The 12,163-nt window shown below is 43.1% G+C and overlaps 1 protein-coding gene across 37 annotated transcripts in view; it reads left to right on the top strand.

The window, feature by feature from the left end:
* PAK3 (p21 (RAC1) activated kinase 3) overlaps window positions 1-12,163 on the top strand; it is a 257,986-nt gene that overhangs the window by 144,284 nt on the left and 101,539 nt on the right. For 19 of the 37 annotated variants that reach the window (XM_070258531.1, XM_070258516.1, XM_070258509.1 and 16 more), the window contains one exon: window positions 285-432. The exons of the other annotated variants lie outside the window; for them this stretch is intronic. The gene's annotated coding sequence lies outside the window, so the exon portion shown is untranslated. The remainder of the gene's footprint in view (window positions 1-284; window positions 433-12,163) is intronic. 37 annotated transcript variants of the gene reach the window in all.

A 12,163-nucleotide genomic window follows, 5' to 3' on the forward strand; every position in this document is an offset into this window, starting at 1 on the left:
ACACTTGTCCAAGGTGACTAGGGCAGGTCTTTTCCACTTGATAGCAAGCAGATGCAGAGTGGTGAAGTGACAGCAGTTCTCAACTTGAAACTCCCAGTTCAGTGCCATGTCTGGACTCCTACATAACAATGCTCTTTTACACTTCTCACCTCTCTGATTCTCTGCTGCCTTAAGGGATTTTCTGAAATTCACTGTAGTGTGTGTGATGTTTGGGGGGTTGGACAAGGGAGTAGTAGCAGGTGGGGAAGGAGGTTCCTGCTCCCCCACAATGCTTCTCTCGGCAGGTTTCCCCCAAGAAAGAGCAGCTGAGTCCTTGCATCTTGTGGCAGCTGGTGTGCCCAGCACTGAGTCCATCGGAGCTGAAGGCAGCCCGGCCCCTTCTCATGGGCAGCACCCATCTGTGCTGAGGTCCTGCAGCAGTGGCGGTGTGAGGTGAGTAATGGATTCCAGGGCAGGGAGTTAGGGAGCTCCAAATCCAGGTAAATGCCGCCTTTCCACTAGAGCTCCTGATATTAATGACCTTGCCCGGGGCCTCACCAGTCAGGCCTCATAGCACAGCCCCTACTTTCTGGGGGATTGTGCCCAGTACAGCTGCCCTTGGTCTCTTAGTGCCTCCATCTGTAATGTGGAAATGACAGCCTTGACCTACATTCTGGGGTGAGTAGGAGAAACAACCTAACAGTCACTGCCAAGTCCTTTGAAAATGTCAAGCTCCATCTAAGAGCTTCAGTGTAACACAGACATGCTTCCCATCAGGCTGTCGTTTCCTTTCCTGCTGCTTCCCTGAAGTCAAAATGGCATTTCAGCCACATGCCACAAATTCACCAATCGGTTCCTCTAATTTCTACTGCCCCATAACTTTAATTTTACCTTCCTATTGAAGATGTACCCCCACCCCATCCATCTCAGCTTCTGGGCCTGACAGGCTTAACCTAAACCTTCCAGAACCTTCCCTCTGCCTTCCCACCCAACCAGGGAGCACATCTTCCCCCACCTCTCCAATAGCACTTGAGTCTGTAGTGTGTAGTGTAGCCTTTGCTTCTCTACTGCCTTAAGTAATTCTTGCATAGTTGCTGGAGTATTCATCTTGGCAAGTAAACTAGACTAAGCTCTTCAGGGGTAGGGACCAGATTTCACAGGTTTCTAGTCTCTTTTACAAGTCCCTGACAGTTCACTTGGCAGCTTTTTGATTTGGGACTCTCTCTCTCCCTCTTCACTTCTTTCAGGTTTCTTGGCCTGCCTCTCTGATCACCTACTTATCTCTTTTCCTCTCAGGCAGCCATTATAGTTTCCTCTGTTGGCTTCTCTATCTGGCCTTCTGTTGCTATATGCTGCAGTCCAGTTATCTGTTTGTATCTTACTGTCCCTCTGTCTGGTCCTCTGTCTGTCTCTTTGTCCATTACTTAGGCATCTCTCACATTGCCTAAGTCAAAAACAACCAAAGTAAAAAATATCCAAGAAAAACAAACTAAACGAAACACAACCAGGGAATATGCAATGCAATTCCCTTTCGCTCTGAGCCTTTCCTGGGCCTGTGCGACAGAGGAAAACTGCAGCTCAGCAGCAGGTGTTTCTGTGATGCCTTTTCATGAAGGGGAAGCTCCAGAGTTCCGGCCGTGAAATTGAAGGTATGAAATTACAGCCTTGTTGTTACTGATGCGTTCAACTTTCTACAGATGCTCTGGTAGGGGATCCTCTATAGACTTTCAGCGACAGAAGGTAACTAGAACTGGCTAAAATAAGAAGCAAGCCCCTGGGTCTCTCCTGGGTGTTCTATGACAACTACACTAATAACTTATATTTATTGAGTGTCTATTGTTGCCAGTACTGTGCTAGGCATTTTATTTGCATGAGACCATTTGATCCTACAATAACTCTGTAAGGTAAGTATTTTTTTCTAATATTTACTGTTTCTGTTTCTGTTCATAAAAAGGATACTAGCCCAAGGTAGGTATTATTATCATCACTGTTTTACCCATGATGAGATAAAGGTTGAGAGGGGCTAAGTAACTTGCCTGTAACTGGACACATGTTGTAACTTTGGGAGGAAAGACACTTCCTGGAGAGTTTCTCAGCGTACCAAATTATTTTGGTACCCTTCAGCACACACACACACACACACATGCACACTCTCACATACTCTGGTACACTCACACAGTCATGTTTACCTCCTTGACTCACACTGGACACATTCATAGTGATGATCACTCTTACCCCCTAGCCCTCACACACAGTCAATGAGCACACTACATACAGGCACATTCATACTGACACACACTGACACATACTCACATTTATATACTCACATTTTCATACTGACACACACTCACACTTACCATATACCCCACCCTCACATTCTCTTCCACTCATACCTTTATGTTCTTTCTTACATTCTCATACTGTTCCAGTCACACTTTCACACTCAAATCCACACAGATGATACAACCACCCTTAGCCCTCAAATTCCTACACAATCACACACACTCTACACACAGACACACATTGACTTTCCCCTGCCCATTTCTCATACGGTCATAAACACTCTCAATTTCATACACTCCAATACATTTGTACTGATATCACTATTTCTTTCTCACAGTCGCACATTTACACAACTCATAACTCATCACAGAGACATACACATGTGCATACATGCTCATATGTTCACATTTATACATGCTCACACCATAAACACAATCTCACCCATTTAAACTCTTATATTTTCTTGTACTCTTACATTCAGAATTACGTGTTCTTGCACTTGTTATACTCAGCACTGACACAATCTCCTTACTCCTCTCATATTCACATATAATCACACTTACACATGGAAACACTCATTTTGACACACATTCACACCCATACACTCATCTTCACACTGAAAGATAATTGTACTCTGTGCCAAACTAACAGGCACACATTCTCAAATACAATCATGCACACGCTCATTTTCATAAACTCAGCCATTTTCACTGACACACATCACTCTGCCCTCACACTCATAACACAATCACACGCAGAGGTGCAGTCACATTAACACACACTGACACATACACGTGCTCACTCACATTCAGTACTCACACAAATTCGCATTAACACACAGTCACACTTACTGCATACTCATGCTTACATTCTCACATACTCTCACATTGACTACCATACACTCCCACACATCCCCGTGGACACACAGTCACACTTCCTCACACTCGCGTACATTCATATTTACACCCTCTCATGCTCCAGCTCCCACTTGTACATCACACATATTTACACTGGCACAATCACAATTCCCACACACTCATATTCTTATACATTGCTGCTCTTAAACTCTCATACTGACTTATACTCACTCCCATTGTACACATTCACACCAGTACACATGTAGTGACACGCACAGTCACTGACCTGCATTTACATTTGCACACACCACACTGACCCACACTATTCACACTGCCACAGTCAATTCACATAGATGCATACATGCACTCACACAAAGGCAATTACTGATCACACCTATGACCACATAGACTCACGCTCAGACTCATACTCACCCTGCCATGTCTTCTCTTACACTGATACACTTGCTCATGCTGAACCATGTGCCCATGTAGTCACCTATGCGTGGATACACTAACTGTCACTCAGCACACTCTCCTGAACTGATATGGACTCTCACCTGGATACATTAACACTGACACATATATTGATGCAGACCTACACTCCCTCACCGAGATGATGCTATTGACCCACACCTACTCATATCGATTCACACGTGTTTATAGTGACCCACACTGTCATGCACACACCCATATGTACTTACCCAAACTCTGATAATGCCACATTTACACACTCTCTCACTGACACACACACTGTAAAATAACCAGTGCAGGTAGTAGTTCGTAATCACAGTTGTCACTTTTTTTTTTTTTTGATGAGTGAGATTGGCCCTGAGCTAACATCTATTGACAATCTTCCTCTTTTTGCCCAAGGAAGATTGTCCCTGAGCTAACATCCTTGCCAGTCTTCCTCTATTTTGTATGTGGGACACTGCCATGGCATGGCTTGATAAGTGGTGTGTAGGTCCGCGCCTCAATCTGAACCCATGAAACCTGGGTCGCTGGACTGGAGCAGGCAAACTTAACCACTATGCCACCAGGCTGGCCCCAACAGAGTTGTCACTTTTTTGTCCTACTTGCCACTGGTGCTCTCCACACCCCTGCTAAAAGGTTCCCCAGCAAGCTGTGGCAAAAGGAAGAGTGTTGGTCTCAGCCAGGATGCCAGTGGGACTAGATCTTTCCAGAGCAGAAAGGAGTGGAATTTATGTCTAGGATTAAAAAGAAAATCTCAAACTCACAGATCAAGTTTTATATCCTTCACCATAGTTTCCTCCTAAAGAAATAATCTGTAATAAAAATTTAGCCAGTCCTGTCAGAAGGAGGTTGGGGTTTAGATGGTGTATGTATTTTCTGGAAGTTTATAGCTTAATTTGCCACCTGCTTTCGCTCCAAAGGGGAGGGGAAGGTGAAGAATGTGTTTGTTTATGCACTCTTAATGGTCTCCTATGCTAAAGTGTGTGCCCCCAATTTTATGTTTATGATCTGGAATTGAGTGATGATTAGACACATGGAAAGGGCAGGCCTGCTTCCAGCGGGCATCTCTAATCTAGCCAAGTCTACTTACTACTCTGTCAACCCTAGAACATAGTATTCAAGAAAGAGGGAAAAAAGGTGAATGAGTCATCTGGATGATCAAATAAATTTCTATTGTGAGTGTGCATGCACATATTTAGACCCCACTGGAATCTCAACAGCTGTTGCTAGCAAGTTAACAGAGGAAATTTCTCAGTAGGCGTGGGTGAAGACAAGCTGAAGAAACTTCCTTGCACTCCAGACAGACTGCAGATTTCCCTACAAGAAGGTAAAAAGAAGCACAGACCCAAGAGTGAACCGGTAGATCAGGAGCCTGGTGGCAGAGCTGGGCGCCACCCTAGTTTCTCATCAGAGATTTAGAAACATGAGAGCACCTTAGGAGTCCATGGCTTCCCCTGCTGGAATCTCCCTGGAGTAAAAATGGGTTCAAAATATGTCCAAGCTGCCATTTGCTATGGGTTCTTGCACACTATGGGGAAGAGCCTATACATCGGAATACCGCCTAACCACCTCACACCTGCCATTAGATTGAGAACTTCTTCGAGAGCTGAGACCACATCATCTTACTTATTTGATTTTGGATTCTCAATGCTCAGCACAGTGCCAGGCCCAGAGCAGCTACTTGTGAAACTCAATTAGGAAACTAAAAGGGGTAGGTAGGTAGCAACATGTTGTCAGGACAGATCCAGTGTCTCTCTTGCTCAATCCCAGAATTCCAATGCCATTACCAGCTCAGACTGAGGATCTTCTATGGGCCCCACATAGTGCTAGGCCCAGAGCGAGCTTCAAATGGGTGAAGAGACATACTCTGTCCTTGAGGTAATTTTATTTGAATGGGAAAGATGAAGTCACCATGAAACAGCAGTACAAGGCACCAGTCTTGAAGCTTGGGATTGGAAGAATCTTTATCATGTAATCCAGTGGTCTTCAGGCTCCAAAAGCCTTGAGGGCCCATGAGTGGTGGGAACAGCAGTCAGGATTGAGGTAAGCCACTACCCAAAGCAAACCTCCTCATAGACGTCTTGCTTATTAACACAGAGCTGTACTATCTTTCCAGAAGATTGTTTCACAGAGCCCTTTATCACTGGGCATACTAAGGCAGAGGAAGAAAAGTGAGCTATAGACCTTTATGGAAATGTTGTACTTAATTAAGATTTAGTCACTACCTCCTCCAAGAGATGGCTTTAGGGAAATAGCCTGGCAAATTTACATTTGATAGTTTCTGCTGATATGCTGAGACTCATAAAAAGCAAATTATAAAATTTACAGTACTGGCTGAATTTTAGGAAGGGGAAAAATGCACCTGCCTGAATTCACTTGAATGCAGTCAGAAGCGCTGAGGACACCAACCTCCTTTCATTTATATGATATTTTATCCTTTTCAAAATATTTAATAACCCATTCATCCATTTTGATAGAGGCATTAGGAACACAACTCTGGAGTCAGCTAGACCAGCATTTAAATCCTAATTTTGCCACTTCCTAGCTATGTAACCTTGTTTGAGTCAATTACTTATTCCCCTTAAGTCTAAGTTCCCTCATCTGTAAAATGAGAGTGACACTAATTTCATCTACCTCATCGAGTTGTTATGAGGATGAGATGAGGTAATAGTGAAAGCATTTAGCGCAATGTCTGGCCTGTAGTAAGTGCTCACCAAATGATAGATCTTATTATCATCCTTACGCTAGCCCTGCGAGGTAAGCACTTTCAAAGGGACAGAACCCTGAGACAACAGAGAAACAGTATGGTTCTTTGCAGCCAAAGACCTGATTTTCACAGGACTTGTTGCCTGCTTTCCTTTAAGTCTTTATTTCAACTTAATCACAAGCTAGGGGTCAGTGCTCATTCCCACTTAGGAAGACGAGTGAAAAATAGAATTAACCCATGGAAAGTTTCCTCAATTCCTGTGTCATTTTAGGACATGTTTATCTGACCACTGCAGCACTATTTCTCATTCATTTCAATGTCCCCTCTAGTCCTAAAATTTTCCCCTTGAAACTGTGAAGCCTTCAGTGATGTCACCTTCATTTGGTGGCACAGGAAGTTGGGATAAGGGGAATGGAAGAGACTCCTGATGCTGGTGGAGCCAGAGGTCTGGTCTCTAACCACAGGCACTCCTCTGCCCTTTACTCTAATGCTGAAATGTCTGCTTTGTGAGTAGAGTGTCTGCTCATTTCCAGGCTTTGGTCCCAAATACCATAGTGGAGGCATAGTTCCCTTACTCCAAAGCCCTAAGAACATTTGTGTCCATGCGAAAGCCATGAGTAATTGAGAACTCACCATATTACATGAAACTGTTGTGTAATTAAGGAAGCACAGATAAAAGTATGGGCTTTGGAGTCACACAGACATGGGATTATATAGTCTTACTCTTTCACTTGCTAGCTCTGTGACCTTGGCAAGTGACCTGATGTCTCTGAGTGTCAGTTTCATCTGTATTGGTAGACATCTTCTATTGGTAGAATATCTTAAATTACTTCAAAGCATTTCCCACATGTGGATCATTTGATCCTCACAACCTCTTGGTGAGGTAATTACCTTTGTACACGAGGCAATAAATTCAGAGGGACTAAGGGATGTACTCAAGGTCACGAAGCTCATTAGGAGCGGTGCTAGGCTGAGAAGGTACCAGTCCACACTGAATATTTACATCTTTGCTGGGCAAAGCCTTTTGGGGCTAGTTAGCAAATAAGAGCTGTTTGAACTGAACATAATCTTTCTTGTGAAAAAATGTCTAAACGCTAGCTACAGTTTATCTGCTAGCCGAGCCACATTGTGTTCTTTTTGTATCCTGTGTGATGTCCAGCACATTACAAGAGTGCAACAAATGTGACATCATAAAAGTACCTTTTGCAGCAAGACTGGGTGATATATGGCCACAGTGGTACCTTTCACTACCAAAAGGAAAATCTTTCTAGAGGCATGTGGTGTGGTTCTGTTCATGCTGCTCAAGTAACACCAAATGTCCAGAGTCTGGGAATTCTTAAAACATGCTGAAACACATCAGTAGATGTCTGGTGCCACTTGGCTCTTTCTCTTCTGACATGAAAATTACAAGACATCAACTTTAGTAAACTCTAGGGAAAGGATGGACAAAAAGATGAATACTTTTGTTTTTTGAGGAAGATTAGCCCTGAGCTAACATCCACCACCAATCCTCCTCTTTTTGCTGAGGAAGATTGGCCCTGAGCTAACATCTGTGCCCATCTTCCTCTATTTTGTATGTGGGACGCCTGCCACGGCATGGCTTGATGAGTGGTGTGTAGGTCTGTGCCCAGGATCCAGACCAGCAAACCCCAGGCCACTGAAGTAGAGCATGAGAGCTTAACTGCTGCACCATCAGCATGGCCCCGAGACAAGAGTACTTTTGACCTCTCTGTAACATTTGCCTCATAGCCAGAGTCATCTTTTTTTTTCCAACTGTTGCCAATCTTATTTTTTTTCTTCTTTTTCTCCCCAAAGCCCCTCAGTACATAGTTGTATATTCTAGTTGTGGGTCCTTCTAGTTGTGGCATGTGGGATGCTGCCTCAGCATGGCTTGATGAGCGGTGCTATGTCCGCTCCCAGGTTCTGAACCGGCAAAACCCTGAGCCTCCGAAGCGGAGCGCGTGAACTTAACCACGCAGCCACGGGGCCTGACCCCAGCCTCATCTTGAAGTACTCTTCTCTTGGTTTCCATGACATCATATAGCTAGTTCCTCCACTTCTTTAACTGGATTTCTCGGGGGTCTCTGGTTCCTCTTCCAGCCTCTAAATATTGGTGTTCCCCAGAGGTCTTGTCTTCTCTCTTATTCTATACTCTTCCTGGCAGTTGTACCTACTCCCATGCTGATGGTCTCCAAATTGCTACCTTCAGCCCACTCGTCTCCCTCTCTATCCAGCCATTTCATAATGCCAAATAAACATGTTAGAACTGCTGCCACAATTGCATTTGTCTTAGTCTTGCTGTGTCTATTGAGAGGAGTAAATGTAGCTAGAGATATATTTTTTCCACCGCATGTGAATTGAAGTTTCCTTTAGCTTTTTATTACTATGTGGTTTATACCTCTCAAAGACAAGATGCTTTGATTTGTTTTGCTTTCCACTAGATGTTCCTAGTTTAACTTTTACTGTGATATCTAATGTGTCACTGTGTTTGTTCTCTCTTCTTTGTACATTGACTTATATGGAAATTACATGTTCAAGGCCCATTTGTAGATATTTAGTCTTTGTAGAATTTTTATGCTTGTTGGTAGAATCTATATATATATTTAGGTGAATTTTTCCATAAAACTCATAAGCGCCATCCTATTCGCCAAAACAAGAATAATGTTTTCTTCTTATTCTCTTGGGAATATGATTATTACTGGTGGTCCAGTGGCTGCTAATACAAGGGGCCTCCAATATAATCATATTTGCTATCAGCACACCAGCTTCATTAGTTGTCTTTTTATCACCATTCTAAGCTACTTGTTTATTCTCCTTTCAGAAAAAACCCCAGAAACTGAGGCACAATTCTGTTTGGAACCCTAAACAAAAACTAAAAGCTACACTGGGGATCTAATGTACAGCATGATGACTATAGTTAATAATACTGTACTATATACTTGAAATTTGCTGAGAGAGTAGATCTTGAGTGTTCTCACCATACCAAAAACAAGGGGAACTGTGTGAGGTGATGGATGTGTAAATTAACTTGTTTGTGGTAATCATTTCACAGTGTATACATTTATCAAACCATTACATTGTACACCTTAAATATATACAGCTTTTCCTTGTCAATTGGGACTCGATAAAGCTGGGGAAACTCCTAAAGACTAAAAAAAACCATTAGGCCTCCCACACTCCTCTGAGCCTCTTGGGATTGATATGTATTTCTGCCTGGATTTCCATTTTGAGTCCTGAGACCAGTTAATTCCACCTGTCCTAGCATCCTGCCATCTTTGGCAATGCCCCAAATGGAGGCCTCTCTTGAAATCTCTCTTCTCCTGTCTTTCTATTCCCATACTGCCCGTGCTTCCTCTCCCCTGGCTCATTTTCTCCGTGTTGTCTCTTTTCAAAATTATTTCCATGTTGCTACCTGGAACAACCCACTCCGTGGGAAAATAGTTCCCCAAGTCTTCAATCTTAGACATCTGCTACATTGTCACTGGAGTAACAGGTCTGAAACTCAAAGCTCATCATGCCATCCCACTACTCAAAACCTCTTCATCTAGAGAGGAAAAGTCCAAACCCCAGAGATAGGCATACAAGACCCTTCTTAATTTGGTCTCTACTCATCTTATTTTTTCCCATCCCTCTTCTTTGCTATAGTCACACCAAGTTGTCTGTAGTTCCTCTAATAAACCACATTGTCTCTGGGCGTTAGCACGTTTTAGTCCTTGCCCCTGAAACATGCCATCCCTATGATTTGGTTACTCGTTCTTCCTAATTCAGCTTAAGTGTACTTCCTCTGTGAAGCCTCCTCCTTAAGAATATTGGGAGTCTCTCTCTCTCCCTTCACTTGCAGCCTGTTGTCATGTTTGCACTGAGCTGTTATGGTTGACACCTATTATACTTTAAGTCTCTTCAAGGGCAGAGACTATACCTTGTTCATCTCTCACCCTAGACACTGGGGAGCTCCTCCTCATCCTCCAATACCCTGCTCAAGTGCTATATGCTCTGACTCCTCTGGGAAACATTAGCTACCCTTCCTCCACTGTCCTTCCAAAGCATCCTCTGCCTTCCTGGGTACATACTAGACACTGTGTAAATACTGAATGAATGAGTGAATACATTTATAAAGGTTTAATGATGTCTGCAAGATCACAGAATAATCCAGAACTGGAGCTAGAATTAGCCTTTCTTCTTTTGTTGGAGACAATTCTTTGGGGTTTATAAAAGACCTAACTAAAAATCAACCCCCGTAATTAAAACCCCATAACAAGATGCAACTTAGTTGTTAAATGTAACATGAAAGGAAGCTGTGTCTTTTTCCAAGTGTTATGTTCTTAATACATTTCCCGAAAAGAGGTCTGTTCTGCTCACAAATGGCTACAGTTCTAGCAAAATGCTTTGTGTCACCCATACCGATCCCTTCTTCTGTAGTCATCAGGAGCCAGAGTCCTGGCTTATGTGTGTGTGTGAGGAAGATTGGCCCTGAGCTAACATCTATTGCCAGTCTTCCTCTATTTTGTGTGGGATGCTGCCACAGTGTGGCTTGACGAGCAGTGCTAGGTTTGCACCCATCATCCAAACCTGTGAACCCTGGGCTGCCGAAGCGGAGCGTGTGAACTTAACCACTATGCCACCAGGACGGCCCACAGAGTCCTGGCTTTTTAAAGTCTTGTACATGTTACTTTCTTCCAGATGTTTAAGATCTGTTCTCTTCCTTACATCGCACCAGCATCACTTAGTTCAGCAGAAACAGGCCCAAAGCTAAGAAACCTAATCTAGCATGCTTGGAGTATTTGTTGGTTGGAATATATTGTTGAATAATGTCTTCCATCAACCTAGTGCTTTCCACTTTTAAAATCCTGATCACTCCTATTTATCCTTCAATACTCTGCTCATGTGCTCTGGGAAGACTAGTTACCCTCCCTGCCCTGTCCCTCCAAAGTATCCTTTGCCTACCTGTGTTGCATCACCTTGTATTCCCTATTTTATGCATGCATGTCTGCCATCCTCACTAAACTATGAGCTTTTTTAAGACAGGGACTGGTCTTTATTCATCTCTCTTTGTATATCCCCTGTACCTGACAATATCTGGTACATATGACTGTTGGTGGCATTGGGATGAAAGGTAAGGCAATGATATTCTTTGGAACAATATCAAACACTTTGCTTATATGTGGAGGTATGATTATTGAAACTGATTTCTCATATAATATGACAGCAGTCAAAGAGACTTGCCCTCTTCTGAACTGCTGCAGTTCTCTTTTTTTTCCAGCACTCTTCATTTTGCAATACACACACCCTTACTTGTTTTGGGGTTATATTTTATCTGTATATTTAATATACATTTTACATATAATATGCAGCCAGAGATGAAACCCTCTACTCAAGCCTATAATCTCATTCAGGGCTGGGCATTTATTTTTCTCTTTACTCCCAGCACCTTGCATGGTGCCTGTCACATGAGCTTCAATAAATGTTTGTTGTTTGAGTAAATGAGTGCATGCACAGATGGGTTGCTTAAGAGGCATACTCTTAAAGTTACTATTTGACTCCTCAAAGGCTAGTAGGTCTCTGTTTTGGTCTCAGGATTCTTTTTTTTTTTTTTTGAGATTGGCCCTGAGCTAACATCTGTTGCTAATCTTCCTCCTTTTTTCTTCTCTCCAAAGCCCCTCAGTACATAGTTGTATATTCTAGTTATAGGTCCTTCTAGTTCTGCCATGTGGGACACCACTTCACCATGGCTTGATGAGCTGTGCTAGGTCTGTGCCCAGTATCCAAACTGGTGAAATCTCGGGCCACTGAATTGGAGCACATGAACTTAGCCACTTGGCCACAGGGGCGGCCCCAGGATTCTTTGAAAGTCAACCAGAAATCTACA

Source organism: Equus caballus, chromosome X (assembly GCF_041296265.1).
Source record: "Equus caballus isolate H_3958 breed thoroughbred chromosome X, TB-T2T, whole genome shotgun sequence".
NCBI classification, from domain to species: domain Eukaryota; kingdom Metazoa; phylum Chordata; class Mammalia; order Perissodactyla; family Equidae; genus Equus; species Equus caballus.